The sequence below is a fragment of the Pyrgilauda ruficollis genome, unplaced genomic scaffold (genome assembly GCF_017590135.1).
Source record: "Pyrgilauda ruficollis isolate IOZ18807 unplaced genomic scaffold, ASM1759013v1 scaffold3, whole genome shotgun sequence".
In the NCBI taxonomy this organism is placed as follows: Eukaryota; Metazoa; Chordata; class Aves; order Passeriformes; family Passeridae; genus Pyrgilauda; species Pyrgilauda ruficollis.
In genome coordinates this window covers 2119171-2140042 of record NW_024524377.1, presented here as the reverse complement: position 1 = coordinate 2140042, position 20872 = coordinate 2119171, and the positions used below count along the sequence as shown (strand labels likewise).

At 38.5% G+C, this 20872-nt stretch overlaps 1 protein-coding gene across 2 annotated transcripts in view; it reads left to right on the top strand.

Annotated features, from left to right (window-relative positions):
• ARHGAP15 (Rho GTPase activating protein 15) overlaps positions 1 to 20872 on the top strand; it is a 324980-nt gene that overhangs the window by 22460 nt on the left and 281648 nt on the right. The window lies entirely within an intron of this gene.

Below are 20872 nucleotides of genomic sequence, written 5' to 3'. Positions count from 1 at the left end.
CATTGATTATGTTTATTTTCTATTTCACATTGACTGAGTATTTTTTGTCCTATTATTAGAGAGATTTTTCTTTTGAAAAAACTAGAAGCAGCTGAATAAAGGATTCCATACCACCCTTTTGCTGTCCATGTTTGGTGTGTGCAATTTACTCTGTTCTGTTAATAAATGGGTCAAATCCTTTTTATTCAACTTATGCAAAACCTACTGACTTTAGTGGATTAAGGCAATCAGCCTTTGGCACATTTTGAACAATCAATAGAAATATAGATTTCTAAAACTTATTTGGAAAGAGGAAATGCCCACTCTGGACAATAAAGGGCGTAAACCAGGCACAAAGGTAGAAAGATGAGTGGTGATTTATAGAGGAGAAAAATGCCTAATTTTCTCTGAGGGATTTGCTGTAGTCTGAGGCATGTGCTGTGGTGCTTGTGAGCACACCTGGGGCTATACTTTTGAAGGTGAACAGATTATTTTCTGCAGGGTGACAGGGAAGGATGTGCATCATACATCAGCAGGGCCGTATGCACGTGTGCATTTTATAGTGGTGCAGATGCAAATATGGGAGGCAGGAGCTAAACAAGCAAGAGATTATTGGGGTTTATGTTATTTATTTCAATGGAAATGCCTGAGCTTTGTGCAAAGGCTGAAATTTATATTAATGTAGAGTCTAAAGAGCACAAATCATGAAGCTGGACACAGGCTGTGGCAAGTAAGGGTTCTTTCTGTGCTTAATGGTATTGTCTGAACTAGCAATGCAAATGAATATTTGCTATTTTCATCTGTTAAACCCCAGGGAAGTGCATTTTGCTTCATTCAGAACAACTTCAAACAATGAAATGTCTTTTTTATCGGTGTCTATATTAAGAATTAGAACCTATTTAAACATTCCAAAATGTTAATGTATTAGAGCTTTCTCTGATTAGGTTAAACAAACTGGTAGGTTTATTTATCTCCCTAATACATTATCAGAGAAATGGGAAGCAATCTTCTTTTGTTTCTTACTCCTGTGATCACAGAACACTTGCCAAAGTTATGGCTAGCCAAAAAGACAGAAATAAATTTGCTAAAAATATAAACCTTCTGTTTAGCAGAGTTTTTGAGCCATATTTTGAAATTGCAGGGCTTGTACATGTTTACTTCAAATCAAGCTTATAGTCAAGTTTGAGGCTTTGTTTGTATAGATTGTCCTGAAGTAGATCCTGATATTTAATTAAAATGACACTAAATCACATTGAATTGATAAGACTTGGCATCTCAAACAAAGGTAATTGCCCGTATTGGTTTTGTACAAAAATAGAGCTGCTTGGAAAATGTGCAGCCAACACAGACTGTCAACTCCATTTATAGATCAATATGTGAAAACCATTGATCAGGCAGGCATGTGTAACAGTAACACTTTGCATTTATTTGTTGTTTTTATACCACGTTAAGGCTTACAGGATTATCGGCTTCCAAAATATTTTGACTTCCTCGTAAATATGTTATCTGTTTAATGTTAATTACAAGACAGTCTCCAGCCCTCTTTTAGAGTATTTTCAGTTTCATTGCTATGGGTAGTTTTAGCTCAAAAAGGGATTATTTCAATCTCTGCAAGATCATCAGAGCTTCTTTTATAGTGTAGTTTATTTAGGGAAAGTTTTTGAGGATAGCTCTTTTTTTTTCTTCCCCCAGTTTACTTTTTTTCTTGGAGGAAATAGCAAATCTTGACAAAATATTTCTAAAAGCAGAAAACCTTCTCCTGACGCAGTTTTGAATATTCTCTTTACTGTGATCTAATAGTGACTGCCCAGGCTTTATTCTCTGCAAATTTTGTCATCATACACTGGTCTGATGCAGCCACGTTTGTCTCCATAAAAGAAAGATGCTATTTCCCCTTCAAGGTGTACACAAATCATGTAATAGCACGGGGACAGATACAGAAAAATATATGAGTTTCCCATGACAAGGGTGGGAATTGTTAATAAATGCAAACCTATACCTTATTTGCTCCAAGTATTTCAGGGTAGGTGTGAAAGCTGTGGGTCCACACAGTCCAGTTTCACTTCTTGAGCAGGAATATTGTTAAAATAAAACGAGTCTGTTTAGTAACGCTAGTCATTCTCCTTTCCAGGGCAGGAAAACAAGAAATGAAGTGTATCATATGTGCCCTCACTGTATTCAGACTGGTTTTGTGCTGTGAAAACGTAGATGTGCTCTCTGCTGAGCGTGGTGCTCACAGACTGTCTCCTTCGGCCCTTGGCTCCAGTTTTCCACCCATCTCAGAGCCTGTGTCCCTTGTTCCCTACCTGAGGAGCTGCTCTGGCTCTGGGGCAGAGGCCCTCAGCCTGCACAGATGTGCCCCTCTGCGCTCATGTACGTTCTCCAAACCATAAAGTCCTCTGACTTAAAAGCTGAAAGTGGAATATTAATGCATGAACCTATTTTAGGGCTCAGCTGACCTTCAATAAGTGATTTTTCTCAGGTTTGCCTCCCAAACTTTTTACAGGACCAATATTTTGTGTGCAGGTGTGTTTTCAGGTTCAAAACAAGCCTTTTGCTTTTGTGAATAATATTTTTTTTCATTTCTATTTTCTTAAATATGCCCTGTGAGAAGTTATTCTTTATTGTATATTTACATCATAGCACTTCAGCTGAAATAATCCTGGCTGAAAAGGAAGAAGTTAATTTTATTGTTCAACTCCCCATTTATTTCTCCTCCCCACAGTTTCACTGTACAATTTCAGCTGCGCTGCCTGACAGGCAGCATCATGATGAGATCATAGAAAAAGGAAATAACTAGCACCTATTTCTTCTTGAAAGCAAGGATAAATTCATTTCAGCTCTATTAAGGGAGTGGTGAATGTAACTGGTTTGGCTTCCTTGTTAAGCCAAACCGAAGTTCAGACAAGATATTATAGGGGTCAGAATTGCTGATTTTGACTTTTACTCAGTGTGACAGAAGGGTAGAAAAAAGGTTCAAAAACCTTCTTTTTTTTTTTTCCTTTTTTTTTTTTTTCAATCTTACATTATCTCACGCTGTGAAAATCTTTACTCTATTTACCAAGCACAAATTAGTCTTGCCAAAGGTTCTGAAAGTTTGCTACTTCAGCTTAGATCCTAAAACTTCAAAGAGAGCTGCAACTCCACAAATTAGTGTATGTGCTCTGCCATGGCTATTTTCACTTGAACTTAGCTAAATTCGTTTATAATTTAGTGCTGATTGAACGCTGCCATAAACGTACACAAGACACATTTTTTAAAGTTAGTCCTCTGATTACTAATTTGAATAAAAAACTCTAACCTTGTTAGCATCTGGACTTATTTTCATAATAACAACCCCTTCAGAACCTACAAAGTAATGAATAATTGACAACAAATGAAATGTTTTGATAGTTGTCGGCACAAAGCATGTTTAATGTTTTGTGTTGCTTCCTAGCTAATTATGTAGATGACACATTTGTCAGACCTTGACTGCCATTAGAAACGTGTTTCCAGAGGGGAGAAAAACAGGCTATTCATAGAGTAATTAACTAGAATGCTCAATGACCTGTGAGAGATTCAAATGGCTGCCAGTTCAGACATTGTTTTGTTACAGAAGCAGAGGGGTAATTAAAATTCCAAATTACAGTGCTATGATGAAGCATTTGTTTGTTGACAGTATACTCTTACTCTAGTTTGTTAATTCTTTTTTAAATTGCTTCTAATCCATTTTATAGCTTTAGGAGCTCCGTCTTTGAATTTACTGACAACTAATATTATGGCAAATTGTTCCTCGGCGGAGCTCGGCGGGCTTGGCAGTTCCATGGGAGCACAAGGTGGGTGGGATGGAATCGCTGCTCTCCCCCTAAACCGACGCACCATGTGCTGCCACCGAGACGCGGCTAACGCGGCGCATCTTGTGAAATGATATGTTCATAATTCTGCGTTAGGGAAGATGTCTGCTCAGGGGAGGAAATGGTTCAGATAAAGCAATAATAATCAGACAAATTGAGGGAAGGTGTCCTAGAACGTTAGGGGGAAGAGCTGTGATGGGGCTGGGGCCGGGGTGACCGTGGGTTAGGTGAAGCACTTTGGGAAGCCGAGGTCCGCTCGGTGACGGAGATTTGGAGGACAATCGTCTGCTTAAAGAAATCAAGCACAAAATATGAGGAATGGGGTGTTTCATAAGAGTCCACTGTATCTTTGCCAGTGCCCTTTGCAAGCAGTAATGGACCTGACAGGGTAAGCTGTCTTTTCTCCTCCAAATGGGGACTCTTTGCAAGTCCAAAGTGTTAAAGTTCTCCAAACAATGAATTAAATGCAAGCCCAAGTGAAATATTTATTTACTTTGCCAAAAGTGAGACTCTGGTTTTGTTAAGGAGATGTGACAGAAGTAACATGGTGTTTGATGCAGGAGAGCTGACAGCGGCATGGAGTGAGCGCTGATTATCCCGAAGACACTGTCAGCCGGGATTGATTTCCACTTTCTCCGTTTATGTAACGGTTCCTGTAATACAGCTGACCCCAAATCACGTTACCTTGTCATTTCTCTGCATGGATCAAGAAGAGATGAGCTGAAAATAGCTAGGCACTGACCTTGAACTTGGCGGAGAAGTGAGAAGTGACAGCGGGGGATGCTCGGCGGGGGATGCTCTGCGGCCGCGGCAGCACCAGGGGGCAGAGCAGCACCAGGGATTGCAGCTGGAGCAGCTGATGCCACGGACCCACAACCCCGTGCCAAACGCCTTTCCACCCCCCCTTTCCTTCCCCTTCCCCTTTTTATTATTTTATTTTTTCCTTTAAAAACTGGGGAGATGCTAGCTGGAGGAGCAGCTGTCTCTAAAACGTTGGCGTTCCCATCCTGCGCCGCTTGAAAATGGAATTCTTTGAAAGGATGTTCAATATTAAAATACCCTCCTAACTGAATGCTCTGTTAGGAAGTTTTGCATCCTTGTGAATCCCCCCCCCCCCCCCCCCCGTTTTTTTCCTAACATCTAGTGAAAAAAAATGCAACATTTTCTTTATCATTAATAGAGTTTTCTACAATTTGGGTGGTTTATGAGAAGATCAATGCATTCCTCAAAGTCTACAAATCCCTTTTAGTTTCATAGAAAGCTTGGTGTAGAGACATATAAAATATTTTTAAGCTGATAGGACATCTAAAAAGGGGTAAAAAAAATAAGGAGTGGTTTTTCTTTTCAGATGAGACACTTCTCTCTGTTGTAATGTATGTCTTGAGGGGGAAAAAATGAAAACTTGGTTATGAAAATATTATTTAATTTACCATCTAAAACCCATGCTTGACTTCTTTTGTTCCATATTTTCTTTTAATCTCTTAGCAGCCCTTTTAGTGTCTGATGCTGGCAGGAACTGTGGAGACATGAGATGGCAGCGCTGGTTCTTCTCAAGGATCTGGGACTTTGGGGTGTCGCTGCTCACGGCAGGACCTTGTGAGAGCTTGAGGCAGCACCAGGAACCCTGAACTCACCCTTTAAGATATTTGGCCACTCTCTCACTCCCACCCTCGTTTGTTAACACCGAGACACTGTGAGGAAAGTAGACAGAGAAACACTCAAAAAATATCTTCTAAGGTAGTGTTGGTAGTTCTTCACAGAACACAGGAAAGACAAGGTCTAAATGGGACTTTCTGGATTAGTAATTATTGATTTATTATCATCTATAGAAGAGCAGTGGAAATTCATGCTAATACCAGTTTTGGTCCACATCCTATAAAATGTGATGTCTTGTTTAAGGGCAGAGCACAGGCACAGACTGAGGCTCTCATTTCTCACTGATAACTGGGGACTGGGGCTGTGGAACCAACAGGAACTTAGAAAGAACAAGGAGTAAGAGACACCTCTCTTCATTCTTTCCATCAGAAATGTGTGAAAATGGTGAAATGAGGTGAACTCTAAGAACTCTGAATGCTCCTTTCCTTCACCTCATCTTGTTCAAACCCAAGGAACCATCATGGAGTTGAATCAGGAGTTTGTAGCTCAAAACTTCCTTGCTCCAAATCTCCGCAGAGTGTGGCCTTTGAGCTGTCCTGGTAAGGCAATGCAGCAGACTAAGAAAACTTGGACATGAGGTTTGAAACAGCCCTCCAAATAATATTATTTTCTCTACCTTAACATCTGATTCAAATAACAATCATCTCAGTACTTTTGTATTACCATCATTTCAGAGTCCATACCAATATATCCTTGTGCTTTTTACCAGCAGGAAAATTTTATTTCATAAAATCTCTTCTTTGACTGTTTTATCCTCTAAGAAGTGGCATCCAAATACACAGACACGTTAATGACATTGAAGTTGCCATCATGATGCTAAACAGACCAACACACTATAAAGCTGCATCTTTTTGATTCAGGAGTGAGACAGCAACATGCCATGATGTCAACAAGATAATTTTATACACATAATATTTCACTTGGCTTCCAAGATAGCCTTCAGTTGGATTTATTCATTACAACCAAGTGGAGAAGGAGCTGGACTGGAATTAGTAATTTTTCCCTGGTCCCAGCCCGGATATTTGCCTGCCAAAGGGATTTTTTAGTACTTTATTCTGTTTCTCTACCTGTAAAGTGGGACTGTGGAGAATGTGTATTTCTTTTCCATGCATTAAAGAGGCTGCCTCAAAGCTGGTTCAACTGTAATGTTTCAATCATGCTCTTTATGTAGATAATTCCATTCTCATCATATTAACTCTATTAATTAAAACAGAATTATTCCACAATTACGCTAGTGTAACTGAGAGGAGAACTTGGCCCCAGGTACTGTACATTTTCCTTATCTATATTCTCTGTGCTTAACTGTTTCACTATTTTTCATCCAAAAAAACCTTATTTTGGCTTCATCATTAATCAGTTCTCTTCCCTTGATTCTATACCCCTGTGCTTTCAGCGGCGTTAGGTTTCTCTGAGGGCCTTTGTGTTCTATGTTGTGTATTTCAAAAAGTATGCTTAAAAAGTGTTGTTTAAAGGAGTCTCTCTGGAAATCTGTGTCAGTGCACACCGTGACAGGGAACATAAGCTGTGGAATTATATTCCTTTTACGCTATCTTTATTAAATACTGTGTTACAGCTGAATTGTGGCATCTAACACATTTCCTTTCAAAAATGCCGTCAGATTTGAAATATGTAGGTACTGAAACTGAGATTATATCAAACTTCCCATAGCTAGTCTTGGGCACCTGACCTGCATAGCTTCCCACAGGGGAAAAGTAAGCTCCATTTCTTTAAATTTCCAATGAGAAGGGACATGTGTCTCCTTGCATTGAGCTATATGATATCACATCATATGGCACCAAGTGACCCAATGCAACATGACAGGAGAGGTAAAGAACCAGGGGTTTTTTGGTTTTTATTTTATTTTATTTTTTTTTGGTCTGTTTTATTACTGCAGTGAAACATTTGCAGTACCAATGAGATGAAATGGGGATCGAATTACTTTGTGCATGCCCTAAATACACGTGCTATTTCACTGTGTAGGCATACACTTAATAAATGTTGTTTAATGCGATGAGAAGGGGTTTTAAAACAGACAAGAGTGTCCTTGTTAGGCAATGTGCCTATTCTTAGACAAATAGTTGACAGCAGAATTCTCCTGCCCTAAATCAGATCAAATTTCCTTTGAAGTCAACCTTAGTTTTTTTTTTTTTCTTTTTTTCAGGATCTGTTCCTGTCATGTTAACATGGTAATATTTTATTTTCTGTTTGATTTCCTGTTTGGTGTGATTCATAGCCTTAATGGAAATAGGTCTTTATCATCCATGACTTTCTAGTTAAGGGTGTGCCTGTATAGACACACAGCTGGATTGGAACCTCCCCCTTCAAAGGGCCCAGAACCCAACACCTTGAGAGGAAGAAGGAGCTTCATTTCTGAATATACAGCCTCTTTAAAAAAAAAATTACTTACATGTCATAGACCAATGCAACTAAGTTATGTTTGTTATTTTAGGACAGTACTGAATATGCCTAAACTTTAGAAGCAGTTGCACCTTTCCTTTTGTGATTATTGCCTCTCTGAGCTGCCACACACTCTGCCAGTTGCAGTAAAAAGTGGCATTGAAGACTACAGCCAAAATCCAAGTAGAGTAAAAAATGTGTTTGCCTTTCTAATCTCTGAATCTTACCTCAGTTTTGGAATCAAATTGGAAAGACTGTGAAATCCCCATCCTATTTTCCCTTAGTCCCCTCCCCTGCCCCAGAGCTCTGTAAGAAAGATTGTTCTCCTGGATATTTCATCCATGGCCAGGACTGGAAGTGCTGCAGCTGTGATGAGAGAATCTGTTCTCACGACATCTCTAGCCCCAAGGCAGGTAGAAAACCCAGACAAGCATCCAAACTTTTGTTTATTTATTTGGACCAAACCTGGATTTTGGACCAACTGAGCTTCCCATCAGTGATTCTGTCATCCTTAAGAGCTCATTCTTCTTGGTTGTGGTCCTGAAGTCAGACTCTTACTTTATAACATCATTACACAAAACCCCCCATTGTTTAAAAATTAAAATGCCAGGTGCCAACTCTTTCCAGTAGTTGGCTACTTTAACTTTGAGCTTTCCATTTTTTATCAGCAAATGATAAACTGAAAATTCAGTGTTCCCAGTTTAGATCTTTCTCAAAATTAAAGTGTAAATCTAAAGTAGCCACCTGTAAGCACTAAAACCTGAAGACATTTGGACACAAGTTAAACAAATTGTTTAAAGAACTGCCAATTGGTTGCATCAGGTTTTAAGAATAACTTTGCAGGGAAGATCCAAAATTTGTGGTTTAACATTTTCAGGACTGATTTTCTTTTCTTCTTTTTTTCCCCTTTGGTGGTGAGTTGAGTTTTGTATTTTGGTTTTTAAATTTTATTTTAATCAAGAAATTGAAGAGCTGGGAAAGGAAATAACATGGTTGTAGATAAACTGTTGCAGCAGACTAAAGATGACACCACCACGCAAATCTCAAAAACCTGGAAAAGGGTGGGGCAACTGGAGCTAGTAGGGAGCAGAGGGATTTGGAGATAGGTGGGCGGGAAATGTAAATTTGCTGGGTGGAGCTGTGAATTGTGGTTGGAGGAAGGGGTGTGCTCCTGGTCTCTAGTGCTGGTGCTTTGTTGGCAGCCAGGGAAAAAGCTCCTCATTGGTTTTGGGGTTTAGCTGACTGCACATCCAGGTAGGTTTGTTTTTCTGTGTATGGTGGTTTGCATAAAATCTTTAGTTGCACTGAATTTGGATGAAATTCCAGTTTTGTGGATCATATTTTTGTTGGTATAAACAAGAGAGACATTCTAGTGCACTGTGAGCACATGAACCACTAGCTCCTTAAAAATGTCCATCCTTTTCCCAGAATCTGTTTTGGTTTATTTATTTCACTTTCTTAATGTAAATTCTTTCATGTTTTTATGGCAGATGAGCCTGATTACATGAAAGTTTACCTTTGAAATACTTCCCATTTATCACACAGTTTTCTTACCTAGAAAATCCCAATGCAGCCACTGCTAATGTTTGATAAGATTTGTACCTGGTAGATTCTAAATTACATTAATGCATAAAGCCTGCAATGCCAGGCTCCCTATTGTTACAGTTATTAAAGCTGTAACTGAAATGATATCTTTCATATTGATCTTCAGCTAGCAGCTCTTATCCAGAAGCTTTGTTTCACATTAAAGACACTAATGATTGTCTCCACAAAATGAGCAGCTTAATAGTTAGAGAAAGTTAAATGGAAAAAACCCAACTTTGATAGCCACCTTTGATAGCTCTTTGCTCCAACATCTCTCATGGCCACAAAGTGCAAGCCAAGCATTAATAGACCTTTTAATAAAATGACTTGAAAGGAATCAATGGTATTTTTCACAAAGACTAATTTCCAGCAAGTTATTTAAATGTTTGTATTCCTTCTGGACAGATCATGTCCTTCTGTAGCTGCCAGTTTTTTCCTGGAATTTCTCAGGCTGTCTTCCTAGGGTTTGTAATTTTTATTTTGAGGGGTCTGGTTTTGATTTGCTGCTTTATTGAAATTTTGTAAAAAATGGAGTAAATAGAAATCTTGTACTCTTCCAAGGCTGGCAAAATTTCCTGTAGACTTAGAGCCAACAGCCAAGTGTTTGTGGGGTGGAGGGTGAAGTCTAGTTAGGAATGTGCCAAGAGCCTTTTTGAGTAGCTTACTTCCTTCATGGGCTGTAAGAATTCCATCTCTTTCCTCTCCTTCAGGTGAAAATGGCATCTCCTAGCAGCTGAAATTGTGATGAATGTTAATGCAGGTCAGGAGGCTCTGGCTTGGGCTGGAGTTTGTGGGTGAAGAGAATAGAATCATAAAACCAGGGAATGGTTTGGGCTGGAAGGGACCATAAAGCTCATCCAGTTTCATCCCCTGCCATGGGCTGGGACACCTTCCACCAGACCAGGTTGCTCAGAGCTCCATCTAACTTGGTCTTGGACAAGTCCAGGAATGGGGCAGCCCCATATTATTGCACCTGCTCTTTTCCCCCTTTTTAAATTTTTTTTTTCCTGGCATTTCTGTGTAGCTTTTCTGTTAGTTTTTAGTTCACTTATTTATTTTGGCTCTGGGTGAGGAGCAGCTGCTGGATCTTTTCTTGTTTTCAGCTAGAAAATTATTTCCCCCCATTTTTGGATGTGACAGACAGAGTGCATCCTAGGTGTTTTCCATGAGACCATTCAGTGTGAGCAGAGAAATATATGTGAAATTGTTATGTTCTCTAAGCTTATTTCTTGAACTTGAGATGTGAGAGGTATCAATTTAAAGACTGGTATTCAAATGATGAACACTTTTTTTTTGATGACCAGCAGCAAACACACAAATTTTTCTATTTGTGTTGAAAAACAGGATGATATTTATTATTTTACATAAAGAGAGTCATGGTGTGCTGACAAGGTAGGATGCAAGGGATCAAATTAATTCGTATTACTATAAAATGTAGTTCAGCTGAGATCACACCCTCCGTGTTCACTGGGGGATGGCTTTTCCCTGATGAGCTCTAGTCAATCCACAGCAATGATTAAGTCAAATATCCCATATGTGAAAAGTTCATATATGAAATCATGGGGGTGAAAAAAGAGAGGGAAAGGAAATAATATCAATTAAAAAAAACAAAAAAAAACCCCAAAAAACCCAAAAACAAAACCCCAAAAAAAATCCAGCAGAAGAGTACACTATGAAGAGTCCACAGCTACAAAATATTTCCCTCTTCTCTCAATATCTCATGAGGAGTCAGCCCTTATTTCTGCTGCTTTTTTTCCCAGGCTCCACTGGAAGAGCCTGGATTAAACTAATGCATGGACATGTTTTGGCCGCTTATTATTTATTACAATTTTAGTTCCAGGTTTCAAAAACAATTAGGGAAACTGCTTAATAGGAAAATGACTCTAATTACTTGTTAATTGAGGTTATCTGCTTCACATTATTCAAAACGTAAATTGTGTTGACACTTGTACCCAGATATGATTACTTAATAAACAGACTGAAAATGCATCATGAATGAATTCACCCCCCCACCCAAAAAAAAAGACATTTTATTTTTTGACTCTGATTTGCTCATCTGAAAGATATTAAAAAGTATGTATACAGTTTGCAGTAAGCTCCTTTATAGCATATTAATATAAAAATAAATTATATGTTTCAAACAGTGAAAAAATGAAGGACTGAAATTGAAAAGTGAAAAGGTTTATTAAGCTTGCACATAATATATTCAGGTAAGGTTTGCACATAATATGAAACGGGGTTACATGAAGTATGGTGTTACCTCTCGAATAAATAATTTAGCTGATAAATCAAGTACCTGGATCCAAATAAATACCAATGTTAATATTTGACATACTATCATTTGTGTTTGTATTTGAGTTTGGCTACTGACAAAAACAGGAGTGCTATTTAAAAAAAAAATAGCTCATTTGGGGATGAGAGATACAGGTTTCTAAACAATACTATATTTTCTAGAGCAAGATAATTCTACCATTTAAGAGTAAAACTGAAGCATCCCATTTTTCCTTTGCATTATTGCACCCTGGGATTTCTATTTTTTTTTCAGAAAAATACAATCTATATTTTTAAAAAAGTCTTAGGCCATGAATTAGATTTCACAGTCACCAAATATCTAATGATATGCAAGACCTTGATTCCATACAATGGAATTTGCCAGCCATGTCCATGTGGGTAGGATCAACCATTTTTCAAGTACTGGGATTTGAGGGTGTGTGGTTAATTTTGATTTTTTTTTTTATGATGTGGGTTGCAAACATAATTTCCCTGATACCCAAAATTTTTATTATAGAAAAAAACCCCAGTGAGAAAAGTTGAAAGGCACCATATTTGTTTTAAAGACATAACTAGCGAACCTGTTGACAAGAGAGATTTTGTGTGTTTCTCCTTGAAATTTCCCTGTTTGAAATGAGAGCAAGGCCTCAGTTCATGCAGAGGAGCCATGATTCCAGCCTCAGGGTCTGTTGCTGTGTGTCAGACTTGGGACTCTTTATTGCTGAGGCGTTTTTGGAAACATGAACCTCTGTAAACTACGGTGGTCAAGCAAGGAGAGAGGGACAGCAGGAAAATGGTGGAGAGTGGAAATAAATTATTTTTTCAAATTAAAGGGCCTGATTGCACATTTATAAGACTATTTACTATTTAATATGAAAGTATAACTTTGTATTTTCTTTAGCTAAATACCTTTTTGAGGCATTTTCTTTAGAAATACCATTACTCCCTTCTCCTTCATATTTTGCCAAGAAATGATGGGACCTTGCAAAGCCCACAAGGGTGGAAGTTTCAGAGCTGTGTTTGTGCCCATTAATTTTCTCTTCTATGATATTTTCCCATTTTCACTCTGTTTGACATTGAGCCTGAGCTTTGTTCCTGACTCGTAGCCTATGGCAGTGGAACGGGGAGATGAGACATCACGGAGATGTAGAGCACACATAAAAAGAGAAGATGTGTAAAAACTGAAATGACATGGCAGCTGAAGCAGCTTGTTGCTCAGCTTGGTTGCATGTTTGAGTGGAGGAAGCGAGGTAAATTGTGATATGTAAGAGAATAACACTCGACAGGGTGTATGGTTGTAAGGTATATGGATGCTCAATCATGTGGTGAGGCAGAAGGCTGAAGGACAAGCGCCTTCAGTATCCACAGTCTGTGGATATCCGTGTGACCTACAAAACAGGGGGTGTTAGGCTCGCAAAAATATCACTTGCAAAGCAGTTCCAAACCATTTCAAGAAAATTCCATCCACGCCATTTGGCTACCTCCTGATCTGTCAATAATTATTAAAATAATGGCGTTTTGCGGGGGGGAAGAAAAATCACTGTCACACGTTTCTGTGTGCACTCCCCCCATAAATGATGAACTCTCACAGTAGTCTATAGGCAAACAACCATTTTCACTTCCCACTGGTTGTACTTATTAAGCTATTAGAGATACATGTGCCTTTATGCTAATTTATCTGAACATTTGCAACCACCACTCTGTCTGTGCCTGAATGGCTTTGTGTAATGGATCTGATGATCTTCAGATCTGGAGTAGCATTTATTTAGGTCAGACTCCATTTACAGTATTTTGGGTATTTGAGCTGGGAAGTGAATGGCCCTTTGTATACTGACAGTAGAACATTTTAAGATGAATTTGGATACTTTTAGAGCCACATGGAAAATAGTTTGCGAATTTGTTTCTATGGCAATGTGTAATAAGTGACTGAAGGAATTATAATTTAGGTGGATTTATCTTCCCTTATGCTCCACTGTAACCACACACATGCATAAACCTGCAAGATGTTTAAAAAATCAGTGTGACACAGGAATGCCTCTGCATTCCTGGTTGTATGTGCACCTGTATAAATGAGAGAAAATATCCCATTTTTCATTTGGCAAATAAAAAGTATCCATTTTTGATTTTTTCTCACAGAAAAAGAGGCAATTGTATAAAACACAGGGTACTGTAAAATCAAATTCATTATTTTAGCATGTGGAAGCTGTAGAGTCCAGATAGTTTTGTTCTATCAGGTGTACTGTGCATTCAGCAGTTTATAAATCTATAGCCACCGAATCTAGGCAGTGACAAACTGGGCTATATTGGCTAATTGACTGGTTTTTGTGATGGCACTTGTTACAGGCAAAGACACGTCCTTTACACAGTGGAAAGCAGCCAAATGTTAAAATGTGTATAAAACCTTCCCTACAACCAACTTCAGCCCAGGTATTGTACCCTGAGGGGAATCCTGCAAGCCCTGCATTGCTGGACAAAAGGGGGACATTCCCTGAGTCCTGAAGGTTTCCAAATGCTTTAAGTTCTGAACTCTGTGCACAGGAATAATATAAATAAACTTGTTTTATCTCTATTTTTAAGAGCTTCATTCTGTGCTGTTACAGACTCACTGCTAAGATGATGAAGCTTATAAGAGTGATGCAGAAAAAGCCAGAATAATGAATAAATATTTGTGGGGTTTTGTGTTTGTGGTTTGTTTGGTGTTTTCCTAAAATCACATGGTTTGATTATGAGAAAGTGATGATGAACTTTGTATCCTATTGTTGACTCAAAGTCTGTTGAATGTTCATTTCAGAAGAAACTAGCAATATCTGGCAAAATTTTAGGAAACCTAAATGTCTTACTACAACCTTGCAGAGTATTCTGTGGTGGTCTGTTAATTTAAATTGTAAATATTTAGTTGTCATGGAAATTACAAAATTAAAAAAGGGGACAATCATTATGCCAGTGTTCAGAAAGGGAAAATGGCTTGACTTGGAAAATTTCACAGTCAAATTATCCTATAAGAGTATTGGGTCAATTAATGGAAAAGTGTTCCAGGGTTCAATTAAAAAATAGGAATGTCATTGATGGCAATCATAATAAGTGAACAAATAACAAATGTAAAAAATGCAACCAAATGGATTATTTTTTTTGATGTAAGTTCGGTTGGAAAAGGAGCCATAGTTGTGCAGTAAGAGTTTTTAAGTCACTCGACTTAATAGTACGTGACATTCTGATTAAATATTAGTTATGTGCTGTATCAGGGAAGCACACATTAAATGGATTAAGAACTGATTAATTTACACATTTTGGAAAGTAGTCCCTGGGGAGTCATCATCAACTGGGTGAATTTTTAGAGTTGTTCTCCAGGGACTAGTATTAAGCTTGACACTAATCACTCTTTTTATCCATGATATGGAAGTAAATAGAACGGTTCTAATAACATTTGAAAATAAAGCAAAGATTGATGGACTGGCAAATAAGTTTGGGTAAAGGCACTCGTGGAGAGTGATCTGGATGGCTTAATGGATGAAAGTGCGTTTTAATTTATCCAAATGTATGTATATATGGGAAAAAGGCTGTGTGACACCCAAAATTAGGAACTGTATTCTGGGATTTTGCTGTAAATCGTAGCTTTTGTGGGTGTTTTGGGGTCAAGAAGTTTGAGCTGACTATTGTGAGTGAAAATGAAGCAGGGAGATGGCAAATGCTGATATCTGTCAGTGGTACTGATGAGTATAAAGTCAGAATAGTGATTTTTAAAATAATTAAGATTCTGCAAGAAAGAGGCAAAAACAACAAAAAAAAAAGTGAGGTTAGGAAAATTGTCTTGACGATGAAGGACCTACAGACCTCTGCACATTTAAATTATTGAAAGAAATTGAAAGGCAAATTATTTCTCTCTTTCCTACATTATGGGACAACATTGGGCACCAGAGTTCTTTAATGTAGTGGGAAATGGGTATACAAGATGAAATGTCAGGAAGTTGGAACCCCCCCAAAATAAAATGAGAATTACAGCACATTTTGCAAAAGACTAGTGGGAAACTACCAAGAGAATTGGTAAATTCATTGTGTTTTCATGCCTTCAACCAAGAAATGTGTCCCTTCCAGGGAGATATCAGAGAGAAATATCCAGCATATGCTAAGTCCAGCATAGTTTGGATAAAATATTTATATAAACATTTTCATAAGTGGTGCCATCTTGATTCCTCATCCATGTCATGGGGTGGAGAAGCAAAGCGATCTGGTGGCAGGTGCTGTTTGAAAGCCTCTGTTGAGCTGGGGCTAAAAGAGCAAGAAACCAAGCACAGAAGTGATAAATCAAAACCTTTTCCCCTACATTACACGATGTATATTGGTGACTTTGCTGAGAGTGTGGTATAAATATCTGTACAACATGATATATGCATGGGAATATGCAGTTAAAGTCCTGGTTTTGTGTGCCACCAAAGCTTCTTACAATGTTTAGTTCATTTGTTTTTTTGAGTTGCTGGATGATTGTTTGGGGTTTTTGAATTAATTATATAGATGTATAATTATGGGGCTTTTAAAAAGGTAAATTACTTCTCTGGGGTAAGTGCTGCCTTTATACACTGCCCACATCTTGGATGGCAGTGGATGATCTCTGCATTGCTGAGAGTATTTTTTAAAACATTTTGAAAAATAGGTGACTTTTTCCTATCAGAACAGAATTAGGAAAATCAAATCAGGGGCAATTTTCAGTCTGTCTAGACGCTTCAGAAGTTTCAAACAGGATAATTCCATTTCTTCCTTCCTTTATCTGCTGTGTTAGCATTATGTGGTTTGCTGTCAGTGTGATGCCACAGGAGTAATACCAGGAGGTTCAGTGTGGACCAGGAATATTCCCTGTCCCCAGTGTTCTCTTCAGGACATGGCCCATGTTGGGGAGTAGATTTTTTTGAAATGTCTCTGTGTCTCTGAAGGGCAAATAATGAAATAGCACTTAAGCAATATGAAGAATAGAGTTTTGCAATTGTAGTTCTAATTTTGCCAAGACACAAATAGATTGCACTGTTTTGTTTTCTTTTTTTTTTCTTTTTTGGAATGTGTATGACAAAGAATCTCATCATGAGTCCTGAAGTCTGATATAAATTTGAAGAACTAAATTTGGTATTTGAAAAACCCCCAGCCAAGCCCTAACCTTTACATTATCATAGTTTTACTGTGTCAGCAGGTTGTGGTAAAAATGCTAGGATATTAATTTTGTGTGAAATGAAGGCAAATTGTAAGTGGAGAATCCCTGAGCTGGGTAGCAGCACTAGCAATCACTGCTGTCCTACCTGCTTTGCTGCAAGATTGTGATTAAATATAAAACTGAGAAATCTCCAAGGAAGAGGGGAGAAAAGTTAGGCTTTTAAATATTTTCATTATTTTCCTAGCTCAATATCGTGGTGTCAGATCTAATAGGAAGGAGTCACCCTGCTAATTGACCTTTGCAAAATTAGTCATTTGCTTAAAAAGCTACTTGAAGTAGATCAGTTATTATCTTGATTACTCTTTCTTTTGTGTTAACGTTTATAATGGCACCTGGGAAAATCTGTTTGAAAACTTTGCTTCATTCTTTCTTGTGCTGCAATCTGTAATTTGCTCCTCTGAACAATGTTAATAAGCAAAACTGACTTTTTAAAGAGATTGCAGGTCTTGATGGTATGAAAGACTAATATGAGCCAACAGGACTGGGGGAAAAGTATTCACAAGCTTATTCAGGTTATTAGTGCAAAGGGAAGGGAGAGCAGGTGGCAAGTTAGATGGTCATCTAGATATTATCAATCTGACAGGTATCCAAGTGGTTCTGTATTACAGTCTCTAATTTTGGTCTCTGAACAGTTTTTAATAAGATTTAGCTATGGGGTTGTCAGCCGTGACCTGTGTTAGAAGATACTCCTTTCAATCGCACAAAAAGGTTCTTTGTGACAATTTCTGCGCTGAGGAAAACAAAGGACTTTCCATTGTAAAAGCCAAAGTTTCACCTCTGCTTTGCCTGGAATCAAGAGCCTAAAAGCTAGAAAGGAGGTGGTCTTAGTGGTTTCTTTTCCCTTCAGATTAAAGAAGTTGAACTAAGCTTGAGAATCAGAGCAAACTACTTTTTATTCCGATTCTTTGATTTTTGTCACCGGATGTTCATAGCGACTATTTTGGCTTGTGTTCTGTATAAATCTAATTTCATTCTGGAGCCAGGACTTTTTCGGCACTGCTCCCGTGGAACTTGGACACAAGGATTTGACAATATGTCCAGACCCAAACAGATCAAGCAGCCACACATGAGTGACTCAGTGGAGCATGCTCAAAGACAAGACTGATGTCTCCGCACAGCAAACAATTCTCTGGGGTAGGAACAGAGTGTTCAAATCCAGCCACCCCAGAGTAAACACTAAGTTAGACACAGCTTAAATGTGCCTCCAAGCTCAGCACACTGCTGACTCCATGAGAGCCCTGAGCCAGGCTGCAGATCCAGCCTTGTAGATTTAACTCTCTCTCCAGCCTGCTTGCACACGCCCGAAATTGTTGGAGCATTGTTGAAGCGTTGTTGGGGTGCACTCAGTGAGTGGAAGGGGAAGAAGAAAGAGAAAAAAAGCACTTGTTGGAATAATATTATCAATGTGTTTCATGGGTATTTGTAACTCAGTTTCTTAATTTTTCCATGCAAGTTTGTAAGACTGATAGTTTGGTCACCACAGTATTGGTAGGAAGGAGGATTCCTGAAAGACTACAATAGAAATACTCTCTGCTTGAGCGCTCTTCGATTTCCCCCTCCCTCCTTCTTCTAAAGGTTTAGTTCATCTAATGAAAGAACAGAGTCTCTCTGACTTTTCTAAAGAACCCCACACAATGTACCAAAAACAACTAAAGAATGGATGGCCTCTGGACACCTTGGGACTTATAGGCACAAAGTTCAAATAATTTCAATAAAAATGTAAATAAAATGTATCCTTTTGGAATAGTTTAAGAAAGTATTAATTTTTTAAGTATCTTATTTCAAGCAATAAAATTATTGCTCTATATTGATTTACTGTTCGTTGAACAAGGGAAGAAAACTATATTTTAATTTAAATTGCTGCTTTGTCCTAATATAGCTGCAATAAGGTTGATTTTTGGACTTGGGGAAAAAAAGAGAAACTTTTATGTACTAAATTATCTGAAATAATCTCTTGTTACCAAGTAGGATTTTCTCAGTTATTGTTCTGAAGGGCAATGACACAAGTTAAAATGGACCTTTGTTAAAATGACTTACTTCCTATCTACCTTTAGTGGTGCCATGGCTTCCCATGGAATATTTTGTGCTGTGTGGTGTATATGGAATGTGTGTTGAAGCTTAGACAGGTCTGGGTTTCGATCACGCTGGTTTTGGTAGGATTTGGTTTTGATTTTTATACACTTTGAGTGTGTAGTGAGTGGTGTGCAGTACCCAAGGTAGCGGTGAGGGAAGTTGGGTATCAGGAGCGGGGATCAGGGTTAACCAGGTTGGGCTCTGGCCAGTGTGGCCACGGCTGTGCTGCTTTGAAGCTTGAGCCACTTTGTTCCCAGTTACCCTGGGTGTCCCTCCACTGCCATGGGTAATGGAGAATATATTCTTACACAGGAATCCTTGCAAATTTTCTGTCTCGTTCCACTTTGTATTTCCCCCCCAAGCACGTTCCCCCCCTGCCTTTCCATTCCTGGCACATATATGTCCACAGGTGTTATTAAGTGTAGGGTAGCATGTGGTGCCCATGCTTCAGTGCTATTGCAGAGGAAGGACTTCCTACAGGAAAAAAATGATCACTTTCAGTATTTTGCAGGCTGCCCATCTAAGCCCATCATTGCCTGGCATCTACACACTAAGGGCAAGGATCCAGCGAACTTGTGAGTGGGCACCATGCCATCTGAACAGATGGGCATGGAAGTAGGCAGCCAGTAGACCATGTATGTGCATCAACTGTGGGTGTTGAGGGCAAGATTCCCAGTGGAGAATGTCCAAACAGCTGTCTGGCCTGAGCCAACATGCCTACGACCAAGCAAAAGTGCCATCCCTAAATCCTGCTGAGTTGGATTAACCTTCAAAAATAAAAATTGCTTCTGCAGTAGCATAAGGTGAGTTTTTGGCTTGTTTAAATCCGAAAGAAGGAATTAGGTAGGCAGGATAAAGCGATGTGCTAATGTGGGGTCCGCTAGAGAGGACTGAGCATTTGTCTAGGAATATTAACATTATTTTCTACAAGGGTATTTATATGGCAAACAGCAATGGATGACTTGCAGGAGTGTGACATCAATGTTAATTACGCTTTTCTGTAAGACAGTCCTTTCAGGAGAGAGCTGTTCAGAGCATTTTGATTGTAGTGTATGTGCTGGATGTGATTTTGTAAAGGCAATTCTTGTAGATGTTTTTGCACATTTACTTAGTAAGTTTTAATGATATTTTTTTGCTTTCCTTTTACCCTGAGACTACAGTTCTGGGGTACAATTTCAGGTCAGAGTTGCTGACACAGTTTGCTGTCACAGCTGAGTTCTCACATTTATTGTCTTTATTTTTCTAAGATCCAGAGGAGACATGAAAAGATAATCTATCATTACTCTATGTCTGTATTAACTTTGATTTTTACCTTTTATAGCCATAACATCAAAGAGCAGTTTTGCAGACGTAGATGTCAGAGGCAAAGAACAGTGAAGCTCTGATAGTTATTGCATTTTTATTCCTGCTGTTTTTACTCTATATTTTATCTACCATTGCTGCACTACTCATCTGTAATTTTACCAAATCACCTGCAATAGTTTAAATAAATATATTAAAATATCACAGTGAACCGAAAGTAATGGCTGTGTGATGAATAGAAAAATCAGAATAGGAAACTTATCAATACATTAGATTTCATAATATATCTTTTTATGTATGGCTGGATGAATGCTGTCACAGTGTGTACCTTGCTGCATTTTGTTGCGTATTACAGGCTGTAGCAGAAAAGGCAAATAGAAATATATCAGAAGTCCCACTTTTAATGTTCTTTGCTGGAATCAATGAGGATTGTATTTAATGCAATTACAGCACATTGAAGCTTAGAGACCGGGTTCCAGTTTGATTTCCAGTTGGAAATCCTGTGGATTAGAGGCAGCACAGCTGTTGGTTCCTTTGTGATAGTTGGATCCCCAGGTACACGAATCCGAGTGACCCACAG